Here is a 15,245-nt window from a genome sequence, read left to right as displayed (position 1 = left end):
ATCAGTCATGCTAGACTATGTGCTGAATGCTCTTTCTATCCTTGTTGGGGAAAATGATAATAGAAACCTGTTAGCATGAGAAGAAATGATAAAAACATATATATCCATGCATGTACAAAACCTATCACACAACTTGCATCTGAGGGAGATATTCAATACCAATGTTATTTTTATTGGAGTTGCTGATATTTGTGGATATTTTTTCAAATTTTAAAATTTATCCCTAGTGACTTCTCATTTTCAACAAAGACACTCATACCTAGTTTGATAGTTACAATGATATATTCTCCTTAAAGACAACCTCGAAATGTTATAGGATTCAGGCCCCAGTGAATCTAGGACATGTTCATATATCAGAGACTTCACTTTGAAGGGCAATGTGACAAAATTAGCTAATACAGTTCCAGAACTGGTGTTGTCTCCCAGCAGGAAAGAATCCTGCTCAGTGTAAAGTGACTTATCTGTGTTGTGTTTTGGGGAATATTGGAAAATTTGGAGGAATCCAATGCAGCAACAGTGGAAAGATGAGGGATGGAGAAAGCAAAGAACTCAGTCCGTTTTCTTCCAGGGGCTTCCAGGCAGAGATGAGGCTGTCACCTTGAGACCATGGACCTCACTCAGATGTGGTCAAGATCTAGCGGTGCAGGGAGAATAATAATCCTGAGCATTACACTCCCAACAAGAATAGCTTCACTCACTTATTCAGTGACCAAGCAGCATTTTAAGCACTTTTCAAGTAGGAGGACAGCTTTAAAAAGTTAATACAAAATGAAGTTAACAGCCAAGTTTCCTCAAGTTCAAAAAAAATTTTTTTTTAAAGATTTATTGATTTTATTACAGCCAGATATACACAGAGGAGGAGAGACAGAGAGGAAGATCTTCCATCCGATGATTCACTCCCCAAGTGAGCTGCAACGGGCTGATGCGCGCCGATCCGAAGCCGGGAACCAGGAACCTCTTCCGGGTCTCCCACATGCATGCAGGTTCCCAAAGCTTTGGGCCGTCCTCGACTGCTTTCCCAGGCCACAAGCAGAGAGCTGGATGGAAGTGGAGCTGTGGGGATTAGAACCGGTGCCCATATGGGATCCCAGGCGTTCAAGGCAAGGACTTAGGCTGCTAGGCCACGCCGCCGGGCCCAAGTTCAAAAAATTTTAAATCCATGCATTAGTCTTTCACAACTTGTATTTCTATAACCTTTTCAGTACTATGATAATAACGTATTTCATGTGCCTAACAACCTTGGGTGATTGCTTGATCTGCTATGCTCATGCTGTAAACAACGGAAGAAGGTACAAACAGATGGAGGAATTCAGCCATAACAATTCTGCTGGATTTGGGGGTAACATAAAGGACCCCGGCTGCAGAGACTGTTCAAGTCCCAGCACACAGCACCCCTGCTTTCCAGAGCACCATGCACTTCAGCGAACAATGTTGAGAGAACATCTCACTAACGTCCTTAACAGCCCTGAAAACTTGGCTAGACAGTTGCAGTTATTCTCATTTTATGGCCAATTAATTAAAACCTGAAATTGTCAAGTGACTCACTCAGCATCATCACACTCATTGATGGGGCTATGGGAACTGAAACCCTACCCTTGTGCACTCTTCATTCTAGCACGGTGTGCTCAACAACTTTCAGCTCTGGCACCTGTACTTTCAGAGCATCTTTGCTTATCATGCCAACAGAACTGTCTGAGAAGTGATATTATTCTAATGCTAGTAAAGAAAAATCAGTATTTTAGAGAATCAAACTGAAGATTGCACTCAGTCTCTTGAATCCCAGACTTATAACTCTAGATTCATAAGTGGCATTCACACTTGTTCCAGAAGCAGGAGTCTCAGTCTGCTCACTGCATCCCAGACATAATTCGGCCCTTGAGAGCTGGGAACCCAGAAGATGCACCCAACACCCAGTGCTATGGAAGGCAGGAGTAGAATGAACTATGATACGAATATAACGGTGCAGCACACTCAAGGGGACAACCGTACTTGGAAGTAAGTACATAGTGGGCTCACAGAATATATTACAGATCCATGTGGCTGAAGAGTAGAGTAGATGAGTTACGAGTTTAAACATTGGGAGCACATGTCGAGAGTTTTGCCCTGTGGAAACATTATATTGCCATAGTGAGCATGAGTGTGTATAGAGCTGGATGAGATACTGAGTGAACAAGCTGATCAAATGAAGATGTGATCTTGAGTTTCAAACTATTTGGCACCTAGTCTGATAGTCCCAAACGCATATGAGGGAAGCAGAGAGAAAAGCAACCACTCGGATGCGTTGTATCCATAAAGGAACAGGTAAATGACTGAAGAAAATTGTTACAGTGCCCATTATGCTCTGGAATCACAGCACCATAAATAAAAGTGTATTACAATAACCATAATGTTTTAAATGGCCCAGGCATCTGTGCATAAAGAGTGGTGCTTATTAAATGTTTTCTGGGTAAAGGTGACCTGGAAAGTAACCCCATTTCTATCCTTTCCAGCAGCACATATATTCACACAACTGAGAGAATTGTCTCTTCCACAGTTTCTCAATTTTCCTTAAGATCCTCAGTGGTGAGGGGGCCCGGCATGATAGCTTAGCAGCTCAAGTCCTCACCTTTAATGAGCTAGGATCTCATATGGGTGCTGGTTCTAATCCCAGTGGCCCCACTTCCCATCCAGGTCGCTGCTTGTGGCCTGACAAAGCAGACGAGGATGGTCCAAAGCCCATGTTGGAAACCTGGAGGAGACTTCTGGCTCCTGGTTTCAGATAGGCTCAGCTCCAGCCATTGTGGCCACTTGGCAAGTGGGTCAGCGGACAGAGCATATTCCTCTCTGTCTTTCCTCCTCTCTGTATATCTGACTTTCAATAAAAATAAATAAATCTTAAAAAAGAAAAGATCCTCAGTGGTAATAATAACTAAAATAACACTTGTGATAGTGTGGCTGTGATGTGTTGGTGTGTTGACATGTGTTCCCTCTGAGCTGGAAGCCACCCTACAAGGTCAATGTTAGTCCCACTGCTTTAGAGATGAAGTGATGAGGCCTAGACACATTCAATGATTGCTGCAAGTGAGAAGTCTGTTGCACTCAGGCTGGGATGAATGTCAACCCCTGCAGCGTTCTGCTGCACTGTTCTTTCCTGTTCTTCTAATGTGGAGCTGGTGCTGGGGTTCCTTTTCTGCTCTGTCAGAGCCCACCAATGCATTCTCATATTCTTGGTATCTATACCTGAGTGGAAGTAATGCATCCAGGCTGAGGTTTGTTCTATAAGCTTCTTTTTCTAAATCTAGTTTTACTTTTTTTTTTTTACCATATTCATAATTGCTTCCCCTCAAATGCCTTTTATGTGTGTCATTAAAGCTCTGTTTGCTTAGGCTTTTTTCAAAGATATATTTATTTTTATTGGAAAGTCAAATATACAGAGAGGAGGAGAGACAGAGGGGAAGATCTTCTATCCAATAATTCACTCCCCAAGCAGCCGGAGCTAATGGCTGGAGCTGTGCCAATCTGAAGCCAGGAGCCTCTTCTAGGTCTCCCGTGCGGGTACAGGGTCCCAAGGCTTTGGACAATTCTCGACTGCTTTCCCAGGCCACAAGCAGGGAGCTGGATGGGAAGCCGGGCCACCAGGATGAGAACTGGCACCCGGTGCATGCAAGGCAAGGACTTCAGCCACTGAACTACTGTGCCAGGCCAATGACTAGTTTTTAATGAAGCACTGGAACCAACATGTTCACAATTCATCAATTTTAGAATGTTTTTCCTTGACTGTAGCTATGCGTGTCCAAGTAGTTCAGCAGTCACATGGAGGCCTAGCAGATACACAGCCAGTTGAGGTCCTTGTGTCTCGCATCGGAACACGTAAGTTCAGGTCCCAGCTATTGTGCCTGACTCCAGTTTCCTGCTGGTAAGAACCTTGAGAGATGGTGGTGATGGATCAAGTAATTGGGTTCCAACCACCCATGAGACCTGTCTTTGTCCCGCCTCTCCACTTCAGCCTTTGTCTTGGCCAAACTCAGCTGCTATGATCATATTGCGAATGAACTGAAACATAGGGTTCTTTCTTTCTTTATTTTAATTTGTGGAAATTAAAATAGAAGATGTATTTTTGCAAAAAAATGAAATTCGTGCAGTTTTTATTCGTAATACACATTTCCCACAATGTTGTAAAGATCCCTTATATCATTTAAAGTTATTCTCCAATGCTTCAGACACAACACACCTGAATTACTACTATGATTTTCATAATTATCATGTCATGCACGAAGTATTTAGTGGTGATAAGTTCAAACACTGTGAGATGTTAGAAACACAACTACAAACAATCCACAAAATTGACCTCAAAAAGTCATAGTGAGGTTGAAAAGTATATGCATGTGTGGAATGAGCAGGCAGGAAGAAAAATAAACTAGTGTGCCAGGAAGTGCTAAAGGAATTGGGGGCGGGGTATGAATCTCAGTTGGGTATGCTTTAGCTAATGCCTAGTAAAAATACTGCGGTTGGGTAAGCCAACGCAACTGCCCTGGTGAACTGTTCCTTTGTTGGGGTTGAGCAATTTCATGAGACATAAGACCTTCAGAAATAAAACTGGGAATTCCCTAGGGCAAATGTAGCTAGCTGGGTCCCCCTACAGCATGTGCCAAGATGAGGTCATTGAATCTGGTGTGAGATTGGCAAACTAATGAGTGGATGAATGAAGCATCTACACATGGAAGGAATAATCCCCTACCCACTGGGCTGTTCCTGAGATTTGCAAATCAGATTTGACCTGAGTATTCGCAGCTGCAGCCTGCAGGCTCTGTCCACGGTGAGCGTTCGTCTCGAGGTTTGTGTCCATGGCAGGATTTTAATTATGAAGATGAAGCTGTCACCAGGAGGTAGGTGAAAGACAGCTCTGGGAAATCACTTCCTCTCCCCACAGCTGCCCATCCCCCTTGCCTCCTCCCAGGACTGTGTGCCACATTCAGATATGTATGACAACATTTCTCCTCCTATTATTGTATTACACCATCCTTAATTGCATAATTCAACATTTTCAAGGGTATTTGGAGGAAATTTGGACGGTTCGTTGACTGGTATTTGAAGGAAGCTGAGAATTAAATTAAAAAACATGAGGGAAAATTAGTAGTAAAAGAGACTGATTGAAGGGCTGACGTGGAGTGATTCTGAGTGGCTGGATGCTGCCTCCTGCCCTGTGTCCTGAGTGGGCTTCTTGGATTTTGAGCTTAACACACTCAGCCTGGTCCCTGGGCAGCTAGGACTGCACACTGTCCAACAGCCTGCCAATGGGGCTCTCTTCCCCCAGCCCTCTGCCTCCCCTGTTGTTGTTGATGTCATTTGTGATTTTTGACTTGTAGTTTGCAGATTGCATGTTTTCACCGGCTCTGTCAAATGCACGTGGGCTCCTGGACTGATTGCAATCACGCTGATTGGGCACACATCCCCAGGGCCAGGCAGCTTGGGAGCTGACAGCACTGTGGGCCATCAGGGTTTACTCGTGGCTCTTGGCCCTGCAACTTCCCTCTCCCGTGACGTTATTTTGAAATTCCTTCCTCTTGTCCAGGCGGGACCAGCGTGGTAATTCCTTGGGAACTGGTTCTTCTTCCTGCTTTTGGCTCTGGTGCTGAGATCATGTGCCACAGCCTGGGAGTGTGGCCAGAAGCAGCTGGTGAGGAAGCACAGTTGGGCAGGGTGCTGGCAGCTGTAGAAAGGGCTGTATAGGCCCAGAACAAATGCTCAGGCCCCAAGCACTGTTCTGTCTCTGGGAGTGGGTCTCCTGCAGACCCAGCAAAGGCCCCTGGTCAAAGTCAGCTTCAGACCTTCACTCCCTGCCTGTGTTGCACATCAACAGAATGTTTCAGCCACGAGCACACACAGCGGTGCCCCTGAATTGACTCACAGGATGCTTTTCGTAGCAGGAGAGAAGGCTGAAGGTAAGAGGTGTTGGTGTAGCAAAATGGATGCCAAGAATCTGAAAAATGATTGCGAGAAAGTTGAATTGTCTTCCAACTCTGTTGAAAGGTAGACGTGAGACCCGAGGTTGACTCATTAGGAAAGTTGGCTGCTGTGGAAGCAGGTGCGTGGACTTCTCCCCTCATGCTCAGAATGAAACAGATCCCTCCCTGTCCACATTCACTGGCCACTGGCTTCGGGCTGCTCACAGCAGGTGCCATGGTTGGGATGATGGCATGCCCCGAAGTCCTCTGTGACAGAAGCTTTGTCTCCAGGGTGCCACTATTGGGAGGAGGATGGAACTGGCAAGAGGTTCTTGGGTTGTGAGTACGCTACCCCTGGAAGCCTGATCCCCTCAACTTCCCCGCTTGCTAAGTGAGGCTTACAGCCACGCTAGTCACCAGGACCAAAGCCTGTGTGCATCGTGTAGTTTGCATCTGGAACCTCAAAACTTGAACTAAAGAACTGCTTTGCCCTTTGCAGGTCAGCTGTCTCAGATATTGTGTTGCACAGGCAAAAATTCTGGCTGATGTAGGACTATGGAGGATGAGGCATTTTGGAGGATCATTTTTCCACTGTGGGATTTAGGGTTAATGGCTGACAGCTCCTTCCCACAAAGAGTGATGCCTTCAGGCTGTTGCTGACAGGCTTTGCTGGCATACAGCCCCCTGATGCCCTGGCTGCTGAGCAGCCCCCGTCCCTATAGCAGCATTTCTGCAAACTCCATCCTCCTCTCACAGCCACACTGTTCCTATCTCCAAGCAGTGAGCAGGATCCAGGCTGCCAGCAAAGGGAGATGGGAGGGGTTTGGGGGTGGGCAAGCATCCAGCAGGCCACAGCTGCACAGTCAAGGTCAAAAGGTCATGTTGCTAGGGCCTGAGCCACAGACACACCCCACTCCTCTCATCCTTCCCCTGGAGGTACCACAATCAACTCCCAGGGACACTGCACTGAGTACAAGAAAGTAAAGCTTTCTTAGCTGAGAGAATCATTTTGCCAGCTTCTTCATAGCTTACTTCGGAGCATTTTGCTTGCTCTGATTCAATAGTGCATTCAATGAAACTGTTAGTGCCTGATGTGAATCCCAAATTGGCATGTGGCTACAGGCTTACTGGCCTCCCTGCCCCCCAGCCAGCACGTCCAGCACTCCCACTTTGCACAAAAGCCTGATCAAGGGCCCAGTGTGGTAGCCTAGTGGCTAAAGTTCTTGCTTTGCATATGCCAGGATCCCTAATTCCAGGGGCCCCACTTCCCATCCAGCTCCCTTCCTGCTTGTGGCCTGGGAAAGCAGTTGAGGATGACCCAAAGCCTTGGGGCCCTGCACTCATGTGGGAGACCTGGAAGAGGCTCCTGGATCCCAGCTCCTGGCTTCAGATTGGTGCAGGTCTGGCCCATGTGGCTGCTTGGGGAATGAGTCATCCGACAGAAGGTTTTCCCCTCTGAATCTCCTCCTCTCTGTATATCTGACTTTTCAATAAAAATAAATGAATCTTAAAAAAAAGCCTGGTCAAGGTCAAATTAGCATCATTTGGCATGAATGGCGGGATGATGCTAGAAACTTGGGAATAATCTTCAACCCAGTGGGGAGCACAACTGCCCAGTAACTCAGCCTGCACTGACTGCATGGCTGGGTTTCTTTGCTTTGCTTTCTCTCTGGCATGTGATCCAGACCTCAGCTATCAGGCTTTGCTGCACAGCAAGGCTGGTCAGGTTTTGGAAGAAAAACTTGGCTCTCTTGTGTGATGGTCAGGCCACGGGGAGGGCATTCTTGTCAAAGCGGGCCTCCATCTCCCACCTGCCCATCCTGATTGTACCATCGACTCCGACTTCTCAGAGGTCCCTCCTGAAAGCTTAGGCGAATGGTGCCACCACATTAAAAGTGGACGGAAGCAGCTTTACTACAGACTAAGAGCAGGGCCCCTGCAGTCAGAAAGAACCAGGTTCAAATCCCGGGTTCCCACAAATGGAAAACGTGACTTAAGACAGAATCAAGCTTCATCTCCTCTTTCTGCGAAACAGAATCCCTCTCCTTGTAGACAGCTTGGCAAGATTGATTCGTATGTTGTTGGGCATTAGTTAATGTTTACTGAGCGAGTAATCGGAATTACCGAAATAATCTTAAACAGTCTGTGTTGTTACCTTACTGATACTGTTGTTCTAAGCATCATTTTAAGGGTTTAAATGTTGTTTTTCTTTTTCTTAGCAATATCTCTCTTTCTTCTCCATCCTGCAGGTGGCTCTGACCTCTATGCCTCTGCCCAAGACCTTTCCCTTCTTTTCCTCCAGGAACACTGCAGGGAGTTATTGCCTATTGCATCTGCTCTTTCCCTGTGGTCTTGTGTCATTAAAAATGCTAATTCCCCTAGCCTGCCTGCCCACCATGCATTTGCATATACATGAGCAGCTCATTCCTATTCTGGAGTGGTGGCCTCTGGGCTGAGCTGGGCCCTGAAAGGGAGCTCTGTTGGAAAGGGATGGGAGGAAGCCAGGTCCAGAGCTGCCAGGAGGGAGCCACTTGCTGGGCTCCTCATTTGATCTCCTTTCTTCTCCCTGGCCCTCTCTGGAGGCACCTGCTGGTAAGCTGGAGGACGCGGGCTCAGGCCATGGGGACTTCTGCCTGCCATTGTCCTGCCAGTGTGGATTCCAGGCAGGAGGTGTGACCTGAGCTCTGCGGTGGCAGAAGGCTGGTGCTGACCCTGCTGTGTTGGGAGCCAGCATCCCTTGGCCAAGCAGTCTCCCAGGCCTTTCCATTCCAGCACTTGGAGGCACACTCCTGAGTCTACTCATGCTTAACAATGACACACAATAATTAGTGCAGGATGTAGGGCACTGGAAGACACTGAGGCTGCTAAGCGGGTGTCCATAATTCAATAGCAAAATGTCAAGTAGCAAGGATTTGATGGTTCTACACATTTATATATTATTTAAGGGAGAGTTATACGGTGAATAAAGAAACATATATGAGGGTCTATAGATACGGTTCTAAAGCCATTGTATCTAATTCTTAATTATTTTTTCTTCCTTCCTTCCTTTCTTTCCTTCTCTTTCTTCCTTCCTTCCTTCTTTCCTTCCTTCCTTCCTTCCTTCCTTTCTCTCTCTCTTTCTTCTACAGTACCATAGGCTCAGGGATTTCCTCTCCTGCCCCTCCAGTCCCCTTCCCCACCAATTTCCCCTCTATTGTTACTATTGTATAGTCCTTCAAAAACAATCATAAGTCCATCATTCTGCTATTTAAGTATATTCTAATATTTTTGGTATAGACAATGGCAGAAAGTCCAGCATCCTATTGTCAAGATATATTTCACAATTTCATTGGGAGTGCATCTTTGATTTGGGAGTAGAGTTACATATTGTAACGTATCTTCACTTCTCAGTATGATAGTTCCTTTAAATGAATATATGTGCATACATAGGTACTTGTATATCTATTGATCTTGCATTTTGCATGAAGTTTGCCTTATTGTGCCTCTTAATAGCTAGTTAAGCTGGGAAATTATCTATCTAGAACCTTAGTTTCCTAATTTTCGTAACATTTCTAATTTTGAGACAAAGAAAAAGAGAAAGACAGAGAGAAATCTTTGATCCATTGATTTATTCCCCAAATGGCTGCAACAACTGGGATTGAACCAGTCTGAAACCAAGAACCAGAAACTCCACCAATATCTCCTGTGTGGGTGGTAGTGACCCAATTACTCGGGCCAGCCTTTACTTCTGTGTCAGAATTAGCAGGAAACTGGATAAAAAGTGGAGCAACTTGGACTTTACAAGCACTCTAATAGAGGTTATCAGTGTTCCAAGTGGTGATTTAATCCATTGTACCATAGCATCAACACTGGTTTCTTGATAGTGTTTAGATGGGAGGGGCAGAAGCACATACAGCCTGCTCACACTGCTTCAGCCCCCACCCACAGAGCTCTACTGTCCTACCTGAGCCATGGCTGCCTCCTGGAAGTCCTCTTGCTCTTCCTTTCGGCCTCTGTCATCCATTGCTCTTACCATATCTGAACGTTCTTTAAAGAATATGAACTTGACCCTTTCATTTCCTTCTGCTCTAAACTCTCAGTTCACTTCCTCCTTTTCTTGGAGAAAAGATTGAAAAATCTCTGACTTGTCTTCTGTGTCCATTCCAGCTTCTTCTGACACACTTCTTCCTTCCTCTGTTCTTATTCCATATGCTAAGTTTCTTCTGCGTGATAGGAAGCATTCCAAAGTCCCTAAAGCATATTAGATTCCCTGCAGCTGTGTGAGTGCCCTCTGCAGGTAGCTGGTGTTGCTGGTGGGTACCTCTGTGCCAGCTATAGATACATTTCTAGTATCTTGTTGCTTATATTTGCTCTTTTAAAGAAGCCATATCACTGCAGATGGAACCCCCGGGTGATGCGTGTTCTGGCACAAATCAAGTGGCACCAGGGCTGTGTGCCGCTGGAAACATGAACAGAGTAGAACCAAGGGGAGCCTGCAAGTGTGTTAGCAGGACTTCAGCCTAGCTCACCTTGCGGAAGCACCCCATGGATTCTGGTCTGGCCACTTCCTCATTCCCAGCACGAGAAGCCCTCACTTCAGATTTTGCAATCCCTGCAGCAGCTCTGCTCCCTCCTCACTGGTGTGAGGATGAATGGAGGATAAACTCTCCGGGGCTGTGGTGCCCATAGTCTCATGCTGAAAGAAGGTTCTTCTCTGGCTCTTTCTTTCCGTCAACAGGCAGCATGTTTCAGATTAGGCCCACACCCCCGGAATCATTAGGGTCTAAGAGATGTCCATTCCACTAACACTCTCAAAGTGTATGTTCTTTATGAAGCCCTATCCCATATGCTTTCCTATTTAGTTGTTTATATCATTTGAGCCATACAACAGCCTTATTAAGTAAACACTGCTATCATTACTACTCTATTTTGACTAACAAGGAACTGAGGCACAGAGAGGTGAAGCCATAGCTTAAGGCCCTAATGAGAGTGAGTGTTGGGGCAAAGTCAAATTCAGACAGCCTGACTCCGGGCCATCAAACCTCGCATCTGCAGTCCAACCAGGAGCAGGCACAGCCCTTGCCTTGGGAGTTTACATTATGGTGAGAGTGACAAGAGTAAACAGAGACAAGAAAGGAATCCTATTGATCAGGGAGCTGGGCCGCTGTGATGGCCACAAGGGCAGGCAGGGAACAGGGTGGCTTTGATGGGGGAGGTAGTAATGTGCGCATTACTCTTCAGCATGTTGCTTCTACACACTTAAATGGATCTGGCAGGAGAAGGGATGGGGACCTGGGTGAGGGCCACTGGTGCCAGGGCTTGGGTTGAGGGCCACACATGGCAGATGGTGTTCAGAGAGCAGATAGGCTGCTTTCAGGGAGTTGGGAGGGTGAGTGAGAGAAGCATGCTGCCATCTGATCTGCGTGACCAAGGGTCTTCGGCTGCTTTTACCTGAAGAAAGTTGAGGGACTCAAGGACGAGATTTGTCCATGCAAGTAAAAGGTGGTCGTGAAGAAAGCTGCTGCATTGGATGTGAGGCCAGAAGGGTAGATTCTGTGCTTTGCAAGTGTGGTCAGCACCTCCTTTCCTGCAGGACCCAGTGATGGGGCAGGGGTCATGGAAGGCAGTGTCAAAGGCGATCACTGGACCTTTGGTCTGAGCAAAGAGCACAGTGTGACAACATTTATGAAAATGAGGAAGGCTGAGGAAGAATGATGTGGGTATGCAAAGGGCGAGCTTGAAATTGAGAGTTCTGGTGTGAATGTGTTAAATTTCAGGTATCTATTAAATGCCCAAGGAAAATCCATGTAGTTCGGGGGTTCACAGAAGGCTGGAGACTAGAAGATAGTAGACTGTGCGTCTAGGTGAGAAGTTGTATAGATAGAGGGGGGCTGTGGTCTGCAAGTCTGTGTCCCATGAAACTGTCAGGTTGATAGCCTAGCCCCCAAGGTGATGGTATCAGGAGGCAGAACCTTTGGGGGATCACCCAGTCTTAAGGGCCCTCATCACTGCATTAATGTTCTCATAAGAGACACTTTTGCCTTCTGGCATGTCAGAGCAGAGCGAAAGGCTCTATCTGTGAACCTGAGAGTGAGCTCTCATCAGATACCAGACCTGCCAACGCCTTCATCTTGACGTCTCTAGAACTGCGGGCAACAAGTGCCTGTTGATCACAGGCCACCCAGTCTATGGTATTTGTCACAGAAGCCTGGGCAGGCTGTAACAAGAAAAGAGAAGGAAGTCAGGCTCTACAGGACTGGAAGGAAATGAAGAGAAGGCCCATCAAGTGAAGCTGCTGGAGGGAAGCAGGTGTGTATGCTGTCACCAAAGAGGAAGGGCAGAAGACAGCAAGCATTCTTCTGTCCAGAACTCTGCTGCCAGCCTGTGGCCTCAGGTCCCTTGCTGTTCTTCCCCAAAGACATTCGTCTTTGCCTTTCTCCATGTCACTCATTGGCAGTCTTCCATACACCCATGGCACCTGTTTGTTCAGTGTATTGTCCAGCTTCCCATGAGAACACGGCTTTCTAAACCACTCTTATTTCTCCTGTTTATTTCAGCAGTAAGGTGTACCCGGCCTGTGGTAAAGAGCCTGACATCTCTGAAATGCTTGATCTTGCATTGGTCGACGAGCCAGAGATGGGTGAAGACAGCTGTTGGGGCCAGGCCTTGGCAGGGTAGATCTATCTATTTGGAAATGTGTGGCTCCAGGGCTGATGAGGAGAGTAAAGCTAGACTGGCTCTGTTTAAGTAGAAATGAAGAGTAGAGAAAGCCGGTGGAAGAAGTGGAGCATTCTCTGGGAGGCATGGGAGAGTCAAGAGGTCTTTCCTTGGCTGATGTTTATCTCTTTGTTTCCAGATGGGAGACACTCAGGACTTTTGCAAGCTGAGTGTGCACCTGGCAGGGAATTACCCGGTGGAGAGGGAAGCACACTGATAGCGCAGGTACAAGAGGGTGAAGTAGGGATGAGGATAACATCTTCAGTAAGGGACAACATAGGGGAAGCTGTCTGGTCTAAGCATGGTGAGGAGCTGTCTCTTGTTGAGCAGCTAGAGTCCACTCAGCAGACACAGGAGGGAAGGAGGGGTCTGGTTGGAGTGGGGAGGTGAAATGTTGTAGATTTCTTCCAATTGTTTACAGTTCCTCGAGGAAGGAAGAAGTGAAGTGTCAACCTGGAGGAGAAGGGAAGGAGAAAGCAGAATGTATGATGGCCACCGGGGAAGAAAGGCAAGCCAAGTCACCGGGGACCTGTGCCAGAATGATTGAGTGGACTCAGGCCCAGGGTCCACGTTTAAGGCTATCTAGATTTAGGCTGGGTGGTGTGTGTATTTCTAACGCACTGAGTTGCCCTGTTGAATGACTGAAGTTTAGTTGAGACTGATGTCACCAGCCTACACTAACTGTAGAAGAATTCTTGGTGTCTCAAGGCCAGGTAGGTCTGAGCAAGAAGCCAGAGTAGCCACCTTACAGAAGCTTAGAGGGATGTGGATTTCAGCTAAGGCTTACCTAAATTTACTTTGGCCAAGCCCCCTGTAATCTAGTCAAAGAAGGACCACATGGCCCAGCAGTTTCTGATTCTGTACTACCTGGTCACTGTTCCTCACACATCTGACTTGCTAGTGCACAACCCCACCTGCTAACTCTGTCCCCACCCTTGCTTCCTTTACCTCCTATAGTCAAACTCTTGGCTTTGAACTCTTCAGGGTCCCTGATTCCACCTCTGATTTCAAATCTTGGATACCCTCCTGGAAGTTTCCCAGGAGCAAAGACTGACACTTTGTCTGATGAGGTTATCCTCAAATCTGGCAGCTCTGAAATGCCTCCACCTGTCATAAATCAGATGGAACTGTAGCCACCCAGCACAGGCTGGGTACCCCTTAGGGCTTAACAGAAAAGGCTTTCCCCAGATGAGCGTTTTGGCATAGCACGGGAAGAGACTTAAAAATAGCTGAGTAGTACCACATGTCAGTTCCCACCCCCAAGGGGAGTGTGAAGTCTGTTACACATGGCACTGGGGTCCACTCATTCAGATGGCCTTGCCAAATTGCATGCACTGCCCGTTATTTGTCTCCAGGCTTGTCTGCCTCGACCCGGACGGCTCACTCTTCCAGGCCTCCCTGGCCTGCACGCTCCATGGCCATCTGGGTGCACCCCCACACGTCTGTCAGCTGTCAGACTCCCTGGATCTCTGTCTATGTATTGATCTGTAAATTTCCTGCCATTGTGTATCCATCAGCCATCCACTCTCTTCCTCTCCTCATGCCGAACATATGCCTGCCTGCCTCCCTGCTCCTGCCTGATAGCGGCCTTCTCTCCTCCTCTGGCAATCAGTTTTCAGCACTCAGAACCAGCCCTCTCTAAATCACTGGTTTTTCTGACCCAATAGCAGCAAAAAGGAATCGGCATGCCTGTAGGATTCCTTTCTATAGTGCAGCAGTGTGTAGGGAGAGCTATTCCTTTAGTTAAGAAATCTACCTATCCCTTGATGATAATGAAGTTACCCAAGTCTTTGAGCCTCATTTCCCATATCGAGAAAGAAGATCAATGCTGCCTGTACTCTAGAAACTATATGGAATTGAGTCACAGGGTGTCACTGGTTATCTAGCTCAATTCACAGGGCACAGTGGGTTTTTAAAAGGCCCCTGAATCTAAGACATGTGCAATGATGATATATGCAATGTTGACAAAGATTGAACCATTGCTTCTGCTGTGTTAAGCCTCATGTATACTTCATTGTGTTTCATTTGAAGGAAACTTAGTGGCCTGATCATCAGTGTGGTCCCCCAAGCAGCATCAGAATTCTCTAAAGGAAAGGTCAAATCTCAGTACCCAAAGTCAATTTTTTTTTTTTTTGGAGTCACAATTTTGGTACTTTACCAAAATAAGCAAGAAGTTGAAAAAGACAGGGTTACGTGGTTTGCCCAATTACATGGAAGGAAAAACCTCTGATTTACACTGGATAACAATTGATCCTGGATCACACAGCAAGCATGTGGCAAATAATAGGTTCTCAGCTTACCCACTCTGCACATTGTACTGTGGGAGTGATCACAGACACCCATCCAAGATCACACCCGTGGAAAGAGGATGGAAGACTACTCGGCAGGTACAGAACACAGGTTCAAAAATGGCCCAAGTTCAGAAGGGCAGAGAAGGCCATGCTCTGCCTTGTGCTTCACCTGAAGGAAGCGTGGCATCAGGAGCACTAGTCTAGGAATCCAGCACCTTCCGTGTAGCTAACTACGTGATCTTGTGTAGGTGACTCTGTCTCTTTGAGCCTCAGCTCTTCCATTTAAAACTGAAGATGACTCAACCAGATATTAGAACAATGTACTTCTGTTACT

At 46.8% G+C, this 15,245-nt stretch overlaps 1 protein-coding gene across 2 annotated transcripts in view; it reads left to right on the top strand.

The window, feature by feature from the left end:
- Positions 1-15,245, top strand: part of LOC101523875 (neurotrimin) — a 1,051,792-nt gene that overhangs the window by 125,254 nt on the left and 911,293 nt on the right. The gene's annotated exons all lie outside the window — the stretch shown is intronic.

The sequence above is a fragment of the Ochotona princeps genome, chromosome 4 (assembly GCF_030435755.1).
Source record: "Ochotona princeps isolate mOchPri1 chromosome 4, mOchPri1.hap1, whole genome shotgun sequence".
Lineage (NCBI taxonomy): Eukaryota > Metazoa > Chordata > Mammalia > Lagomorpha > Ochotonidae > Ochotona > Ochotona princeps.
The sequence above is the reverse complement of the archived record's forward strand: the minus strand, read 5'-3'. Positions and strand labels throughout refer to the sequence as shown.